The sequence below is a fragment of the Callorhinus ursinus genome, unplaced genomic scaffold (assembly GCF_003265705.2).
Source record: "Callorhinus ursinus isolate GAN/ISIS: 27379988/994484 unplaced genomic scaffold, GSC_fseal_2.0 scaffold17, whole genome shotgun sequence".
NCBI lineage: Eukaryota > Metazoa > Chordata > Mammalia > Carnivora > Otariidae > Callorhinus > Callorhinus ursinus.
In genome coordinates, this window is record NW_027397079.1 from 22,130,308 (window position 1) to 22,140,939 (window position 10,632).

The window sequence follows — 10,632 nt, forward strand, 5'->3', positions numbered from 1 at the left end:
ATGTTGATTCAAAGCCTTGGTCAAATACCATATATTTCATATTAAAAGTAAGATAATTTGTATTTGGAAACTCTACCTAAACAGGAAAAGTCAAATTTAGGATCTCATCGATAGGGAATCTGGCACAATTGTTTTCCATCCATCATATGCTGGCTGGGTTTTATAAAGATTTGACTATCTTAGAGACAGTTTTGAGATCAGGAGCAAAAGAAAAGAAAAGAAAAAAAAAATCCCAGCACCATAACATGTGAGGTCCCAAGAATGCCAGGGAAAAATAATATTGTCTCTACATAATTTTTTAGAGTAAATATTGGATTTTGAAGTTGTTACATCCAGATACAATGCTATGTGGAGATAGGCTTCTAGGGACTCTCCTGGACAATTATTTAATGAACCGTATAAATGTACTACATAATTGTGAAATAACAGTCAAGAAAAAGTCAACAACTAATATAGTGACTCATTTGCCTTCAATTTTATATTACAAACCTTTTGAAAATGCATATAAGTATTTTATAGTTTTAATCATAGTGTAGATAGAGTTTAGCATGCTGGCCTCTTCAAATAACATGTAATTATCATCATAATACTGTTTATATTTTATTTAAATTCAATTAGCCCAACATATAGTACATCTTTAGTTTCAGATGTAGTGCTCAATAATTTATCAGTTTTACTGTTTATATTTTAAATGAACCTTGTAATGATATTGTCAACTGTTTCTTCTTTCTTCTCCAAGAAAGACAGTGTATAAACTTCTCAAGTAGGAGCTTTTGTTTTAATTTTCTTCTGTATTACTCTAAGTCATTTGCACAATTTATATTATCCTCATTAATGCGAATGGAAGAAGAAAGATGGTAATGAGAATCCAGCAGGCCATCATTGTATGAACTATACGTAACACAGCATGATAAATATTGGAGACAGAGAGAAGTTGGCCCTGATGTTTTGAAATTTGCAATTTAATGGCAAAGAGATATAAACCATATTACAAAGGAAAAACCAATATGCTAAAAAGAAGCCCAATTAAGGGACACCTGGGTGACTCAGTCGTTAAGCGTCTGCCTTGGGCTCAGGTCATGATCTGAGGGTCCTGGGATCCAGCCCAGCATCGGGTTCCCTACTCAGCGGGAAGCCTGCTTCTCCCTCTCCCACTCCCCCTGCTTGTGTTCCCTCTCTCGCTGTGTCTCTCTCTGTCAAATAAATAAAATCTTAAAAAAAAATCTATAAAAAAAGCCCAATTAAAATGATATAAGCATAGTGGGTGGTACTGCTAAAATCAGGGAAAATGGAGGAAGAAATAGAGAAGACTTTAGGAAAGAGGTGGGATGTGGGTTGAATCTGTAATAAAGATAAATAGGATTTTCAACAGGAGATATGAGAAAATGGGCTATCCAGGTGCGCAGAAGAAAACTTTCCTTTTTCATTTTCTTAGATTACTTTTATTACTGTTTCTGAAACAAAATAAAAATTATTAAGTAGTAAGATTCCACGGGTTCATGGCATTGTTTTAGATGGACAGTCATATTCCTGGATAGGGGTTTATTGGAATACTCTCAGCAAAAAAGGAATTAGGATTTTGAGGCACACTGTACCTAAAAAACATGAAAATGCATTATTACTCTATAATTAATACTATTTATTTCCCATAATTTAAAATCATCTATGAATTAGAATGCCAGAAAAGTAATTAAGCATGAAAAATTTGCTTTTTATTGACATGGTAAAAACAAAATGGAAAATTTTTCTTAATATTCTATCTATAGTTCTTATTACTTTCAAAACACATTAATCATGCATTTAATCTGCATTTTGCTTTGTCCTCTAGAGAGTTTCATAAGTTTTAAGTTTTCCTTCCATTATTATTTCCCCATTTATTGTTTAGAAAAAATTTATACATGAACTACATAATGCATAATTCTGGTATATATATTTATAAATATAGTTAGACTTATATGTAAAATTAAAAGTTTCATATTTGCTTTATGGCATTATAATGAGACTCATTAATAATTACTCTAGGAACAAGTTACTGGAATAAAAAATCATGCCTTGAACAAAGAAATGCAGTAGGAAAAGAAGGGGAAAATACTATTTGTTTGTTCATACCAATAAGGAAATGCCATATTGTAAAAAAAATCTAACAAATTATAAAAGTATATATTTGAATAATTCATACACAATGAATCTTAAACACTGACAAATGACTCAGCTGAAAATTCCTAGATAATTGACAACACTCTTCTTGAAACTTTAAAAATATTTACATATGCCTATAAATTTGAGACTGCTGGTACCTACAACTTACTTGTATTTAATTATCTATTTGTGCTTTTTTTTTTTTTTTGGCCTGAAAACAATCATCTCAAATTGATTGGACTTATGTCATCCCTAGCTTTGATAGTAGTTGATTTGTGACTCTTTTTAATTCTACATTTTTTCAGTAATTCAATGGCATAGAATGTGCTGTCATTTGCAATTAAGCAAATGTGCAAAAACTTTATTATCACTGTCATATTTATAAAATCTTGATGTAATATTTAATAGTTATATGATCTCTCTCCTCCAATTATATATATTTGCACTGATTATATTGGATCTAAACTATCACCCATTTAAAAACTTTTTGAAAATAAAGAAACATTACCAAATATAAGAATATTATCAGTTGTGGAAAGAAAAATAATATGTAAAGAGTATAAATTTATAAATTAATATTTTTCTATGAAGGTATTTGTGCCTGTATTATATTGCCATTTATTTATATGTTCATTGAACAGAAATATTGGGTCCCTATTCTATATATGGAAGAGACTAGCCATCAGCAATAGAAAAAATGAGATGTAGTCCCTACCTGAGAGTTCTCAATCTCTTACTGAGATAAACATATACACAAATATTTATGGTAAAACTGTAGTCAGTATTATTATAGAGGTGTGACTAAAACACTAAGCATACAGAGAAGGAACATTCAAAATGTATGCTATTAAAACAATACTACCGCAAGAGTGGTTTGTGGGGGTGAAATGCATGTTGTTTCTCTGGTGTGGCATCAGCAGTCCAAATGTTGAGGGGAATCCTAGAGTTTCTTTAATCCAGTAAAGGGAAACCAATGGGTTGTTTTCATTGAGGCGTGGTTACTGTCAGAGAGTTTTATACTCTTACTGTGGAGAAACCCCAGGCTGGTCCTACCTCTCATGCAGAAATTAAGCCTACTTTATCTTAGAATCATAAAGGACTCAGTGGTCCTAAGCAAAGCCAATTAATCCTGCATTTGACTTATCAGAGTATCCGGGATTTCCTTTGGAGATCCAAATAGCCACGCATTTGTCTTTTCTCTCCCACACTCCATCTGTTGCTCATCCTCCTGCTTTACATGCAAGCTCTGCCTGCCCTTGGAGTTGGAGAAGTTTCACCTGCAGGGACATTGCTCAAGAAAAAAGTTCCATTCCAGCAGGCACATTGCCTTTACTGCAGACTTATGCAACTTAATAAATTCATTTTCAAGCCACTTTGGAGGACAGGGACAAATGTGCATCTTTCCTACTTTATCTAACCACACACATAGACTATACATATGTATTTGTGAATGCATGTGCATGCATGTGTGTGTGTGATTCCATAATCTTTTTTCTCAACTCACTTATTCAAGAATATGAGTTCCCTCACTTCATACATCTTGGTAAATGATATTTCAAGGAACATTAGAGGATTGTGCCATGTAAGGGGCTTAATTGTTTCATTTCTGCCCCATGTACTCTCTCCTATTTGCCTTAATGTCAATTTCAGTATTCCTATTGAGAATGAAATTGATGTAAATTGTCAGATTCACAATTTAATTTTTATAACCTAATTGCCGAATTGGAAGGCGCTTGGCATTTATAATCTGCCAATTTTAAAAATAACCAGAACATATTTTTTTGTGTCAGATCAATTATTCTTAATAAAAATGTATATACTTACAGTACTTAACCCTTCATTTGCAAAGCACATATTGTTGCTCTGGAAGATAACGCAGAAAGAGTGAAAGGAGGCAAGGTAATTTTTGGAAAATGCGCAGGTTCAGTGCCTGTCGAAAGCCAAAATCACAATCACTACATAGCAAGAAGGGTGATCAGCTGGTTTTGGGGAGTTGCTAGGTAGATAAAGGCAATGTTTCTCAGGACAGCCTCGGGCCAGTTATAACAAGATTGGGTACTGTGATTAGGCAATTTGTTCAGCTGATAGAAAAGATATAGAGGTATCTGTGGTTAATCTATAGGCCCAGGCATTTGGGACAGTGAAGGATCATGGAGGGCACAAAACATGTATATGGAATGGTTTCCAATTATGTGCAGAGAAAATACAAGTTTATGTCTCTAAAAGAAGTCTCAGTGAGAGGGTGAATGTTCTTACAAAGAATCCCATAGTTGTTTAAAAAGAAAAGAGGAATGGAAAAAGAAGTAAATGCAGTGTCAGAGTAAAGGGAGAAATATAATTAAAAAGAATGATCAGAAGGGACTCTGCAAATAGACCTGTGCATATTAAAATGATTCAGAAATTGTCTCTATCCTTAAGAATTAATAAGTTAATGAATGATACACACACACACACACACACACACACACACACACACACACACACATATAGGAGTATCTTAGTCTGTTTGTGCTGCTATAACAAAAATACCATAGACTAAGTGGCTTCAACTACAGAAATTTATTTTGTGTGTGTGTGTGGGGGGGGATTTAAAAAAAAGGGGGTTATATAAAGTATGTAACATTTGTGCTACATCTTGAAAAATGAGAGGGATTTGGAGGGTTGAATGTAGGCATAAAGTAGTAAACAATGAAACTGGTTGCCCAGAACCGACCTAAGGGGACAAAATATGAGGGTGATCAATGTAGAGATTGCAGGCAAGGAACAGGATTCAGAATAGCTTGCTTTCCTGGGGTTAGGTCTAATGCCATGTAGAGTTTCAAGTGGGAGTAAGTGTGCATATTGGTCATTTTATAATATTTGATAATAAGGGAATAGTGATAAGAGCCAGGCAGACCATTACAATATTGGTGATTTCCAAAGCAACACACTTTAGTGCAAATACACATCCTTGGGGGACAAGAACATACCTTTGAAAGGACCTAAACTGGTTACTTGTAATATTTCTCTGAGTCATTTTTTATAGACTAGAATATCCAGTCACCCAATATGATAATTAATATTGATTTATCTTTATTTTTTTCTATCAGTTTTGATCAAGTGATTAGGAAAAGAAAGCTAAGATAGAAATTCTTAACTTATTATCTATAACTTAAATAGGTATCTATTTAAGTTATCCAATTATGAGAAAGCACACTAATTCTCAAAATAAAATTAGCCTCTCTCTGCATATTTATAATAAATTAACTAAGACATTATCAATAGAATACAAAAACAATTGAGATTGCCCTAAAATTATTGAGATTAACCAAACTCAGTTAAAGCAAATGAGCCAAGACTTACAACAAGAGGAAGAGGAAGAGGACGAGGAGGAAGAGGAAGAGGAAGAAGAAGAAGAAGGAAGAAGAAGAGGAAGAAGAAGGAAGAAGAAAAAGGAAGAAGAAGAAAGAAAGAAGAAGAAAGAAAGAAGAAAGGAGAAGGAGAAGAAGAAGAAGGAAGAAAAAATAATCAGTTTTAAGTGCCATGTTCTTATTTAGTTCAAAAAGAGCTGAATAAAACTGCTGAAGCTTGAGTTGCTTTAGTACAGAAATAGACTTTGATATTTGATACCATCACCTAGGAACTATGCATCTTATGTGAGTGGTTTCTCTAACCATGAGAACAAAGGTATATTAGATACCTATTGCTGTGTAACAAATTACTTCTAATCTTAGCAACTTAAAAAAAATAAACACTTATTTTTTCATAATTTCTGTGGGTGAGGAATCTGCATATGGTTTCGTTGTGTGCCTCTAGCTCAGGCTCTCTCACAAGATTGAAATCAAATTGGTGGCCATGGCTATTGTCATTTCAAGACCCAACTGGTGGAAGATTGTTTTCAAGATGATTCACCTGGGGGGGGCCATGGCTGGCTCAGTTGGTAGAGCATGCGACTCTTCATCCTCAGGGTTATGAGTTTGAGCGCCACATTGGGTGTATTTTACTTAAAAATAAAAATCTTAAAAAAAAAAGATGATTCACCTGGTTCTTATTGGGCCTCAGGAGATCCATATGCGAGGTCGCTCACATGGTTGCTGGTAGACATCAGGTCTTTGCTGGCCATCAGCTGGGAGCCTTCCTCAGTTCATTTCTTGTCATGCAGGCTTCTGCATAGGACAGCTAAAAATATGGTAGCTGGCTTCCTTCTGAACAAGCAATTAAGAGAGTAAGAGAGATCACCTAAGACAGAAGTAAAAGCCTAATCTCGGAAATGATGTCCCATCATTTTTGCTGTTTTCTATTCATTAGATGTGAGTCACTAGGTTCAGCCTACAGTCAAGGGACATTACACTCAAGGGAGGGTGATACTAAGAAGTGGAATCATTCAGAGACATTTTAGAGGCTACCTCTTATAGTTTGGCTTTGCTTTTTAATTTCTTTAAAAAAAAATCACACCCTCCAAAATCCCAGTAAGTCGTCATGTAGCTCACAGAATAATCCTGTTTTATTTACCCTGTGCTATTAGTTTTCTGTATTTATCATGATGAACATGCAATATTTCTTATTTATAAAAAATGAAGACACTTAAAACACAAGATATTGCAGAATATGGGAAGACTGTGCTCATTAAATGTATGAAAGGTAACACAAAATCTCCTCAAAACCCTCCTTTTCTTATGAAATTTATGACAGTAGAGAAAAATAGTGCTATACTTAAAAAGCCTGTATGTAACAGCAAATAGCTAAAGTCAAAAAGGTCCTGCTCTTCAGAGGGTGTCTTTCCAGGGAATATATTGGATTTGGAATTTTACATTAAATAAAATTGACTTTTCATAGTTTATCCTGTTTGAATGACCCTAGCAATATTTTTATATTGAAAATGCTAGCTTATGTAAGATACACAATTAATTCTGTTCTTATCTACCTTTGAAGAATAATTAAGATATATAAAATCAGACAATCAGAAATTTTGAGGAGGTTCTTTAGTGAATAGTTGTGTATTTGTTCCCATGAGTAGACAGATCTAGATCTAGAATTAGTAAAGGAAGGAACTCTATGATCTTTTTTCAAAATTTCAAAATCACTAATGGAAATTGCACATTTACTCTGATAGGGCTGCCTAGACTATTAGTTTCTTTATTTTGCCCACAGTCATCCATTTAAATATGAAAATTATCACATATCAGAGGCTGTCATTAGCATAAATTTGTGTGTGTGTGTGTGTGTATTCATTAATAGAAGTGGTCAAATAAATTATTATTTAATAAATTCAGTTTGACAAACAACATACTTAAATATCGGGAGTTTTAAAATATTGTGAAAATCAGCTAGCTCAACTTCTGCATTTTACAAATGAAGAAAATTTGACCTACAAATAAAAGTGGTCTCTTGCAAGGCAGAGCTACTTAGTTGTAAATCTGCTTCTATGAATACAACTTCTGATTATCGTCCCTCTCTTTAGACTGTAGGTTGACTTCATAGCTTCATCTAAATAGGGGTCAAATTTTTAAACAGAAAGAAAGGAGATAATATGCCTTATATTTTTTTAAGATTTTATTTATTTGAGGGAGAGAGAGCAAGGACAAGGGGTAGGTAGAGGGAGAAGGAGAAGCAGACTCCATGCTGAGCGGAGAGCCCAATGCAGGGCTCGATCCTAGGACCCCAGGATCATGACCTGAACCAAAGGCAGACGCTAACCAACTGATCTACCCAACTGCCCCAGAAATAATATCCTTTAACCAGGACAAACAGAAAGACAAGACTCTGTTCTCCCTGGGACATTAAGTATCTTTCTTTTTGTGCCAGGACCTTCTCTCAAGAGCCTGCAGAGCTATGAAGGGAAATGTTAAGTAACAAAGCAAATAGGAATTAGCTAGTGGACCAGCACTCTGGCTACCTTTCCTTTGGCAGAATTTCTGGAAGGGATGTTGTAGGTTTTCTATCTGAGCAGAATCCTTCATAGTGGTACATGGTGACCACCTTGACATTGCACTTTTGTTTAAATCATCATTAATGTGGTATGATATACATAGAAAAATTCACCAATTTTAAGTATGGTTAGATGAGTTGTGACAAAAGTAGGGGCTTACCATCACCCCAAAATTCCCTGTGTCCCTTTGAAGTCAATCCCCTACTCCCCATTCCTATAATGGTTGATGCCTTTTCTTTGCTTTAACTTTACCTTTTCTAGAATTTGGTATAAATGGAATTATACAGTGCAATGTCTTTTTTGTCTGGCTTCTTTTACTGACATTATGCTTTAGAGATTCTTCTGTGTTGTTGTGGGTATCAGTCATTCCTTTCTTTTTATTGCTGGATAGTATTACGTTGCGTGGATGTGCCAATGTTTGTTTACCCATTTGTGCATTCATAAACAACTTGTGGCTTGTCTAGACCATTTTCCATTCACACAAACATTCACATACATTAGGAGATATATGTCTTCATTTTTCTTGTGTAAATGTCTAGAAGTGGGATTGGTAAGTCATACGGTAAGTATATATTTAATTTTACAAGAAATTGTCAAATTGCCTTTCCAAAATGATTGTGCCACTTTGAATTCTTACCAGCTATGTGGGAGACTTCTAATGGTTCCACATCTTTGTCAACACTTGGGTTGATTAGTCTTTTTACTTTTAACCATTTTATGGAGTACCTGGGGGTTTCTCATTGAGGTTTCAATTTGCATTTCCCTAAATACTAATAAGGTTGATCATGTTTTTATGTGCTTGTTTGTATTTATATATCTTTTTGTTTATGTGTCTAATAAAGTTTCTTTCTTTCTGTCTTTCTCAAATTATCAGGTAAGTGCGTATATTTTCTCCAGAATGTCTCTTGCCTTTCCCTTTATAGTCTTTCAAAGGCAGAAATTTTAGATTTTGATAAAATTCGATTTATAATTTTTCCTTTATGCTTTATGCATTTTAATCTTTTTAACCTAATGCTTTTAACTTAAGAAATCCTTGTCTAAGCCAAAACAAAAATAAATTTTTCTGTTTTCTTTTTTTGTGTTACTTTGTTTTTAATTATCTTAAGCCTTATCATGTAGTTTACAAATTTGTGCTGATGATCTGTCTCCTCTACTTTAATTCTTCTAACGAATTGGCAGAAGTACCATTACCAATCCTACATATACAGAAATTCTACAGTTGTGTTTTTAAATAGCTGTTTAGAAGACAATCCTAAATTATAACTGAGTGATTTAGTAAAGAATTCACAAGTTTGCTATTATAGCTTGTCACATTGAATTTTAAATGCATCTGATCTTATAGGTCATCTATAAAATGTGAGAAGTGTTAAATATTCTTTATTTAATATACATAAACCACACTAAAATGCCTTTCATTCTGCAAAAAGCAACATTTTATATGCAGGGAATTTTAATTAAATTGGTGTAGTTAAGACCAAAAAGATAAGCTGGACATCACCAGCTTATCTTCAGCCCTTGCTTTAACTGGCAAATGAACACAACTTGAAACACAGCTGAATCTTGTTCTATGAGACAGTGAAGCGATTTCCTCAGTATTTAAATATATTATTATAACCAGTTATATAAATCTAAATATAAAACCAGTCTCCTATAGAATTGGAGGTAGCATTTACCATCTCTGTGAAAAGCTGAACATTACTAATCAATTCCAATCATATTTAGAAGGGGAAAACAGTGACAGCACCTGCTGAACAAGAATTACTATCAAAATTCAAGAAGCTGATCATATTAACTTAAAAACATATTAATTTAAACACAAGCCAGTCTTTTTAAATCAGGACTGCCCAAGAGAAATATTCTTTTTTTTTAAAGATTTTATTTATTTATTTGAGAGAGAGAGAGAGAATGAGAGAGAGCACACGAGAGGGGGGAGGGTCAGAGGGAGAAGCAGACTCCCCGCTGAGCAGGGAGCCCGATGCGGGACTCGATCCCCGGACTCCAGGATCATGACCTGAGCCGAAGGCAGTCGCTTAACCAACTGAGCCGCCCAGGTGCCCCCAAGAGAAATATTCTATCAGCAATTCATGATCTGAATTCTGATGTATGAGATCAATTTAAATATGGTACACCTAAAAAAAAGTCATGAGACATTTTTGTTTTGTAATAAATAAGGCAGTGGTCAGCCAACTTTTTGAGATAAGCTTCAAGTCTGCTCTTTCCCTTTTTTTTAAATCTTTTTTTATTATGTTATATTAATCACCATACATTACATCATTAGTTTTTGATGTATTGTTCCATGATTCATTGTTTGCATATAACACCCAGTGCTCCACGCAGAACGTGCCCTCTTTAATACCCATCACCAGGCTAACCCATCCCCCCACCCCCTCCCCTCTAGAACCCCTCAGTTTGTTTCTCAGAGTCCATAGTCTCTCATGGTTCGTCTCCCCCTCCAATTTCTCCCCCTTCATTTTTCCCTTCCTGCTATCTTCTTCTTCTTTTTTTTTTTTAACATATAATGTATTATTTGTTTCAGAGGTACAGATCTGTGATTCAACAGTCTTGCACAATTCACAGCGCTCACC